We start from the raw sequence: 9,344 nt of genomic DNA on the forward strand, positions 1-9,344 counted from the left end.
GACCTTTTTATCATTATTATTGACCTTTCATCTTATTATTCTGATTTAGTGAGCAGATTTTATGTCTCCTTGTCCATACCATTCAAGGCTGTCTAGATTTCAATTGTATCCTCAGATTTTTACTTTCTGCATTGATGAGTCTCAATGTGAACCCTCCAAAGCAGGTTCCTACGGCACTCATCAATTTCTTTAGTTGAGGGATAGTGGCCACTATGTCCTCAGGATGTTGGAGACATGATGAAATAAAGACAGTGATATTAGCCCCCTAACTGTAATCACTCATGCTGCTCCCACCCATGTCTACCCACTGGAACAGAGAGTGGTGGCATTGGGGTGGTACAGGGCTTGCTGAGGATGTTGGCTTGTAGTTCTATCTCCGAACATCCAGGGCATGTCCTCGTTTTCACCTCTCCTTTAGAATCTGCTTCCCTGAATCATCCCTTTAAGTGCAGGAAGAAAGCTATTTTTAACGTGAAAATTACTGTTCCACAGTTATCTCATGGTGGAAACTCTTAATGGGCTCTTACTTTGGGCATCTGTCTGGCTCTCAGTGCTAGTAACTTTCTTTTCTTCTTATTTTTGTTTTATTGTGTTTTGTTTTAAAGATGGGGTCTCTGTCACCCAGGCTGGAGTGCAGTGGTGTGACCATAGCTCACTGCAACCTTGAACTCCTGGGCTCAAGCAATCCTCCCACCTCAGCCTCCCAAGTAACCGAGACTACAGACACCCACCAACATGCTTGGCTATCAGTGCTAATAACTTTCTGAAGCTCCATGCCTTTAACTCCAGTGTTCTTTACTTAATGTTTTGAAATATCTGCTGCCCACAAATCCTAGCACATTTCTGAAGTTACCAATATTTTAAGACCTCCCATACTCCTTTTTCTCCCATCTTCCTGTCTCATTGTTATTAGCCTCATAGTTGCAAGGCCCCAGCCCAGCATCCACCACACACCATATCCCATACATACAAATACAGCATAGATAGTATCGAACATTTCATTTTTCACTTTAGCCTGGTGAAAATTAATATGTATTTAAGTATTTTATAGGCATGACTCTTAGTTTTAGGTTGTCTGTCTGGTCCATCCTTATTTCTACCTTTAAATCCAGAGCTATTTCCACCAGCTTGAGATAAAAGAAGACACTAGGTCCTAAGTCTTCCACTTTGTTCCCTATGGGTTTTGTTCGTTTGTTTGTTGGCTTGTTTTTGGTAGAGATGAGGTCTCACTCTGTTTCCCAGGCTGGAGTGCAGTGGTGCAATCATAGTTCACTGCAGCCTCAAACTCCTGGGTTCAAGCAATCCTCCTGCCTCAGGCTCTGGAGTCATTGGGGTTACAGGCATGAGCGACTGCACCTGGCTTCGATTTCCTGATTAGATTTTTCTCTCTGCAGCTAGCTTCTTTCTTCCTGCCTGAGTCATTTTCTTGTCCTGGGAGACATTTTTCTGTCTTGGACATTTGTCGAATTGAAAGCAAGGCACTTCATTAATGTCTGTCCTCAACTTCCCATGTTTGACATACTTCCCATGTCTTCAAGTCATGGTATCTCTAAAACGATTCATATTGCTTTTCATTACTAAGCTTTTTTTCCAAAGTACTCCTCTTCAGCCTTCATTCCTGATGTCTTTATATTTCTCTAGAAGGTCTTATATGCTAGATATACACCTCCTTTAGACACTTATCATTAACCCAATTTAGGGTAAGATAATTTTTTTTACATTATAGTTCTTTTATTCTCTTAAGAGTGAGCACTCTTGGCCAGGCGCGGTGGCTCAAGCCTGTAATCCCAGCACTTTGGGAGGCCGAGACGGGCGGATCACGAGGTCAGGAGATCGAGACCATCCTGGCTAACCCGGTGAAACCCTGTCTCTACTAAAAAATACAAAAAAACTAGCCGGGTGCGGTGGCGGGCACCTGTAGTCCCAGCTACTCGGGAGGCTGAGGCAGGAGAATGGCATAAACCCGGGAGGCGGAGCTTGTAGTGAGCTGAGATCTGGCCACTGCACTCCAGCCTGGGCGACAGAGCGAGACTCCGTCTCAAAAAAAAAAAAAAAAAAAAAGAGTGAGCACTCTTATAAATACCTACAACTGCTCACAGTGGTCCTAGTAGGGACATAAAGTAAATTGAAATGGACATTGTTTGGCAGGTGATTTTTATACCCTTCCTGACGATGCTGGTTCAATTTAACATACTGGTCTAATTTGTTTTTAATCCCAAACCCAATTAATAATACAAAAGTAATACATATTCATTCTAGAGTATTTGGAAAATATAGCTAATCCCAACAACCAATCAGAGATAACTACTTATCTTTTTCCTTTCAGTCGCTTTTTATATACACATACACTTAAACCTATCTCTTTATCAAATTTTGATCAGTTATACACATAGGGAATTGAAATAATCAAATATTTCTATAATTCTTATAAGTAAAAATAGTAATAAAAAATGACATTCAATTTGTACTTGTTTATTCTGGTGTGTGTTTTCCTCTTTTTTTTTTTTTTTTTTTTTTTGCAGTTTTAAAAAATAAACATTTATTTTCTCCCACAGTTTGAGGAATCAAAAAACAGCATTTCTGCGTGGTTCTGCCACCAGGTCTCTCATGAGGCTGCTAGAGCTGTTGACCACAGCTAGACTGTTGCTGGTGAATCTGCTTCCAGGTTCATTCCTGTGGTTGCTGACAGGGCTCCATTCCTCCCTGGCTGGTGGCTGAAAGTTTCAGTTCTCATCGCGTGGGCCTCGCCATAGGGCTTTTCAGAACATGGTAGCTTGCTTCCCCCAGAGTGAGAGCTGTCTTCTGTGTCGCTCGCGCTGGGAGTTGGAGACTGGAGCTGTTCCTATTCGGCCATCTTTTTCTGCCCTCTGTTTTCCTTTTAAAATAATTGCTTAGTTTTCCAGATTGGCCAGCAAAAACTTATTTAATTTATAAAGTTACTGAAATACTCTCTTTTTAAAAATGAAAAAATATGCTATAATAATTTAATGATTAAACAAAATGAAAAAGGTAATAAAATAGAATAAAATATTTATCTTGAATGTTGGAAATTGAAACAAAGCATAGTCAATGTTCAATTGAATGACTATCAGGTAGTATCTGGAAAGTTTTATAGAAACCTAGTATTTTTATAGATCTTTTTGAATAGAAATACTGGTTATTGGGTTTACTTCACTCAAGAAATCCTTTTGCTTAATAGGAGTATATCACTAATACAGTTAAGTGTTGGTTATTGTATTGTGTTAAGTGTTGGTTATTGTATTTTCACACTGCTATAAAGAACTACTTGAGAATAGGTAATTTATAAAGAAAAAGAGGTTTAATCAACTCACAGTTCTGCGGGGCTGGGGAAACTTACAATCATGGCCGTAGGTGAAGGAGAAGCAAGACACATCTTACATGGTGGCAGGAGAGAGTAAAAGAGCGAGGGGGGAGTTGCCACACTTTAAAACTATCAGATCTTGTGAGAACTTACTCACTATCATGAGAACAGCAAGAGAGAAATCTGCCGCCATGATCCAATCACCTCCCACCATGCCTTTCCTCCAACATGTGGGGATTACAATTTGAGATGAGATTTGCATGAGGACACAGAGCCAAACCATATCAGTTGTATAGATTGAATATTGAAATATTGAGTCATATATTGAATGCTGAAATATATGTAATTCTCAAATTATGAACACTTAGCTGGCAAATGTTCTTATATGTGAATGGCTCATTAAGCTTTAGTTTTCCTATTCACTGTTGCTGCTCTGGATGACAATCTTGCTATCCATGCAGACAGCACCACCTATTGGCCAGCACCCAGGGCCCACTCTGAGTGATTTCCTTACCACCTTTTCTTTTTCTCAAGGTCCTCATGGCCCTGCAGTGCTTGAGTACTTGTTTTTCACTGCTGGGAATCAGTTTGTTTGACTGAAGACTGTCACACATATCCACACATTCTTTAAAATCCCTTTCTTCTTCTTACACTTCTCTTCCAAAGCTTGCCTGGTTACCTTAATTGAATCTCACTCTCTCTCTCTCTTTCTCTCTTCCATCCTTCTGTCCTTCCTTTCTTCCTTCCTTCCTTCCTTCCTTTCTTTCTTCCTTTCTTTTCTTCCTTTCTTTCCTTCCTTCCTTCCTTCCTTCCTTCCTTCCTTCCTTCCTTTCTTTCTTTCNTTCCTTCCTTCCTTCCTTCCTTCCTTCCTTCCTTCCTTCCTTTCTTTCTTTCTTTCTTTCTTTCTTTCTTTCTTTCTTTCTTTCTTTCTTTTTTTCTTTCTTTCTTTCTTTCCTTCCTTCTTTCTTTCCTTCTTTCTTTCTTTTCTTTCTTTTTTCTTTCTTTCTTTTTTCCTTCTCTCTCTCTCCTTCTTTCCTTCCTTCCTTCCTTCCTTCTTTCCTTTCTTTTTTTGAAAGAGGGTCTTTCTCTGTTGCCCAGGCTGAAGTGCAGTGGCATGATCTCGGCTCACTGCAGCCTTTACTTCCTAGGCTCAGGCAATCCTCCCACCGCAGCCTCCCAAGTAGCTGGGACTACAGGCATGAGCCGCCATGCCTGGCTAATTTTTTTATTTGTTGTAGAGACAGGATTTCACCATCTTGTCCAGGCTGGTCTTGAACTCCTGGGCTTAAGTGATCTGCCCACCTCAGCCTCCCAAAATGTTGGATTACAGGCATGAGCCACTGTGCTCAGCCTCTTTTTCCTTTTATTTTATTTTTTTTCTTTAATATCAAGCTTCTGCTTTGCTTCTTCCATTCTTCTTTCCTGTTTTCTAAGGGATTACTGAAGTGGTTTTTTTCTCCTCTCTTTTTCTTTTTTCTCCTCATACTGGTTTGGAAGTTATATATTTTCTTTGCATTATTTCAGTAGTTGTTACTAAAATATTTTTAGTTGAATGCTTCATTATGTTCCCATTCCATCTTTGTTTTTATATTTAGATTTTATTTCACCAAAAAATTTTAAAAACCCATAGTTGAAAATATCAAATACCTCCTCATGAGCCTTATATCCCTCCTTCCTTCTCCTGAAACAATCCTTTACATTTCTTTTACTGGTCATGTTGGTATCTACTTCCATGTCTCCAAAAAACATTCATTTCTCAATTTCTTATATTTCTCAACTTTCCAGTTTTTGGTATTATCTATTGACTTCCCACTCTAGAAAATGACTGCTCCCACCATACATGTGCCTTCTTTCCTCTTCATGCCCTCACAATACAGTCATATTATGTTTGCGTTTGATATCAAGCAATATATTTACATTAATATAACTATGCACAAACTGTTCACAGCTGAGCCATGTAGGAAACTATGATTAATTTTTCTTTCCTGAGCAGCTTTTTGCTTGCCCTGGAGGTAATTATCTTGTTTTACCATTTGCTTAGTTTTCTATGTACTTATCACTAATTTAATCCCAAATTATTTACCAGTTCTCTAAATCTTCTCTTAAGATACTAAGATTCATTGCTTTCATCTTCCTGACAAAATATCTTTCATTTTTCTGATAGCCTATTGGTCTTTATGCCTGATGCACAAGACAAAAACCTGTCACCTTGGGACTTGCCCTCCCCGTCATTCCGGCCTCAGTGTCTTACTCTACTGCATATATCTTCCAACCCAGGTGTATCTCCTGGGTGTGTTGCCCTGATCTTCCACTTTCTTGGTTTAATTTCTTGTTTTGGTGAAGATGGTACTGAGCAGCTTAGTTAGAGAACCGTGATGTCACTGCATTTAGGTTTTCCTCCTGGGCTGATCAGGTAAGATTCTTCCAATCTCCTGTCAGAAGAGTCAAAGTTGGCTACTACTATTTTAGATCTGGGTTAAGCGAGATAGTGGAGTAGAGAGAGCTGGGCATTCAATATGCATGCATTTTCTTAAGCTGGCTTTGTTCAGTTCAATGCTCCCAACTTCAACTCTGCTTGGGATCCCTAAGCAAGAAACCTGTTCTCTCTCTCCTGTGAATATGCTTCCTGGGAAAGAAAAGGGAAATAGAAGGGGTACCTTTTCATGATTGGAAAGGATCTAGTGATGTGACTGCTTCTTAAATAAACTTTCAACGTGTCATTCTCATTTTAGTCTCTCCTCTTCACCATACTTCCAGAAGAATCTGATGCTGTCAATTGCTGAGACTTGGAGGCTCTTTAGTGTAAAACAAGTTGCTTCTTGGCTTTCCTGCTGCTGGTTTAGTACTTTAATTTGGGAGTTCTGCTAAGTCTTTTCTCACTCATTCATTTTTCCAAAATTGTGTTATTGTTGTTTCTTTTCCCATGGCCCAGGACTTAAAAACTTTCACTGACAAATTAACTGGATTTGGGGAAGACCAAATTTGATATGTGTGTTTAATTTGCTCCCTACATCTGGGAGCTCCATTAAAGTTTTTACAAGCATAACTTGACATAAAGTCTAAATTTAATTAATAGATTTACCCTTCACCTCAAAAATACAAGGGCTTTAGAAATTTTTTTTTTTTTTTTTTTTTTTTTTTTTTTTGAGATGGAGTCTCGCACTGTGGCCCAGGCTGGAGTGCAGTGGTGCGATCTCGGCTCACTGCAAGCTCTGCCTCCCGGGTTCACGCCATTCTCCTGCCTTAGTCTCCCGAGTAGCTGGGACTACAGGCGCCCGCCACCAAGTCCGGCTAATTTTTTGTATTTTTAGTAGAGATGGGGTTTCACCGTGTTAGCCAGGATAGTCTCGATCTCCTGACCTCGTCATCCACCCGCCTCGGCCTCCCAGAGCTCTGGGATTACAGACGTGAGCAACTGCGCCCGGCCGGGGTTTAGAAACTTTTAATAATAATTACCTCATATTCCCTATTAATGTTTATTGTTTTAATTCTGCCTTTTAAATACATTTCATCTCCAAATTAGCCATTGTTCCCCATTATTGTTGTGTATAAAAGTGCTTATTTAGATATAGCCAGATGTTTATACATTTATACATTTCTTGGTCCACCATTTCTTCTTGCATGTGACTCCTTCCTCTGGGTTCAGTGTTCTTACCACTGAAGTACATCTTTACTGAAGATGCTGTTGGTGCACTGTCCGGAATCTCTTCACTGGGCTAGTGTACTCATCCCTGAGCTGCTGAGAGTGTCGGCTGCTAATAGTTCACACTCTTTCCCTGAGGAGTCCCTTCAAGCCAACAATTTCAGAAAATGCCTGGAAGGTGACAGCCTTCCCCCATGGGTAGCTCACAGCCAATGACTGATTGATATCAGTGTACAGAACTGAGGCTCCAGAACTCCCTGTGGGATCAGACTGAGGCTAGACTTCAGCTAAACCCGTATCTTTCCCAGCTTCTTTTCCTGTCCTATTCTGCTTCCTTCCCCGCTGTTCAGATTTCTTCTGAGAGCACTCCCTCAGGCATCACTTGGGGAGGAATCTAAGTCTCAGGGTCAGCTGCAAGAGCCCAACCTAAGAGAGTTGATAGCAGTAGTAGTTCTATACACCTGAGTCTCAAGATGGGATTCTGGAGTTTGCTCACTCACCAGTGGTTCTATCAGAATCTCTTCCCGGAAGATAATCTCGGATGTGCTCCTGAAGTGCAATTGCTAACACTTTTACTTGTTGTGAACCAGGACAGCATATAAGTAGAAGCGAATACATTAACTTGTGTGATGTATCTAGTATTTGAGAGTACAGGAGGAAAAGTAACTTGAAAGATTGTTGAATTGGGAGAGTATTGCTAAGCACCACTGATGCACTAAGTATAGATGCCAGGATCAAATCTATTAAACACTAATTTAAACCCAAGTGTGAGAGTCAAAGGGCCTCCATGGAAGCCTTTAAAAAGTCCCTCATCACTGGCAGCCAGAAGGCCAACTGAACTGAAGCCCAGGTGCAGCCTGTAATTACGAATGGCAGAATGTCAGAGAAGGTTAATTCTCAGCCTGGGTAAGTCTCCTTCAAGAGAGTCAGGGTCCTGATAGGAAAAAAGTGGGAACATGAGAATTGGAATGGGGAAACTTAAGGACCTTGGCCTCTCAGCTTCTCCGGAATATCTAGGCCTACAGAGGTGGCCCACTCCCTTACTGGAAGATGGAAGACCTTCTCCTTGCTTGGAAACTATATGGAAGCTTCGAGTAAGTCAAGTGTCTTACAGAACAATGTTGGTCTTGCTCAGAATCTACCCCCACTTCTCTCCCTGATACTAGCCAGTATGAGGACTAAGTTTCAGTATAATCCACCTGGGTAAGTACAGTGTCTGATAAGGGAGGGGAGGATCATATGGCAAAGGAGCTGCAGGACTGGCTGATTTAGACCAGCAGGAGCCCAGAGAAAATGCCTGGAAGTGGATCCCAAAGATGCTGGATCAAGAGTGGGGAACAGGAAGTCAGGAAAGGGACACTTTGCTGTTATAGTAATACTGTGCAGTGACATAGGATTTGACACCCTGACAATGGCTGTGGAATGACTGTTAGAAGCTTGGCTTTCCTACTATTTCTGTGACATTAATCACATTTTAATCACAACTTTCATATCTGTAAAATGGAGGACTGGGACAATATTGATCATTTATTTTTAAAAAACTATTATTTTAGGTTCAGGGATACATGTGAAGGTTTGTTACATAGGTAAACTCATGTCACGGGGGTTTGTTGTACAGATTATTTCATCACCCAGGTATTAAGCCCAGTACCCAATAGTCATCTTTTCTTCTCCTTTCCCTTCTCCCACCCTCCACCCTTAAGTAGACCCCAGTGTCTGTTGTTTCCTTCTTTGGGTTTATAAGTTCACATCATTTAGCTCCCACTTATAAGTCAGAACATGTGGTGTTTGGTTTTCTGTTTCTGTGTTAGTTTGCTAAGGATAATAGCCTCCAGCACCATCCGTGTTCCCACGAAATACATGATCTCGTTCCTTTTTATGACTGCACAGTATTCCATGGTATAAATGTACCAAATTTTCTTTATCCAATTTGTTGTTGATGGGCATTTAGGTTGATTCTATGTCTTTGCTATTGTGAATAGTGCTGTTGGATATCAAGCAGCTATGGAATGCCCCCAGAAAGCACATAGAAGGAGTTTGTTATCTGAAATTCAGGCATTGCATGCACAAATGAATGGTAGGAAAATGACTCTGAAAAGAGAACAAAAGAATGAGAAACCAAGCCAAGATGAACATTTGCATGCTTGTGTTTATGGTAGAATGATTTATATTTCTCAGGGTGTATACCCAGTAATGGGATTGCTGGGTCAAAATTGTAGTTCTATTTTTAGCTCTTTGAGGAATCACCATACTGCTTTCCACAGTGGTTGAACTAATTTGCACTCCTACCAACAGAATGTAAGTGTTCTCATTTCTCTGTAACCTCACCAGCATCTATTATTTTTTGACTTTTTAATAATAGCCATTCTGACTGGTGTG

This window comes from Theropithecus gelada, chromosome 9 (genome assembly GCF_003255815.1).
Source record: "Theropithecus gelada isolate Dixy chromosome 9, Tgel_1.0, whole genome shotgun sequence".
NCBI lineage: Eukaryota > Metazoa > Chordata > Mammalia > Primates > Cercopithecidae > Theropithecus > Theropithecus gelada.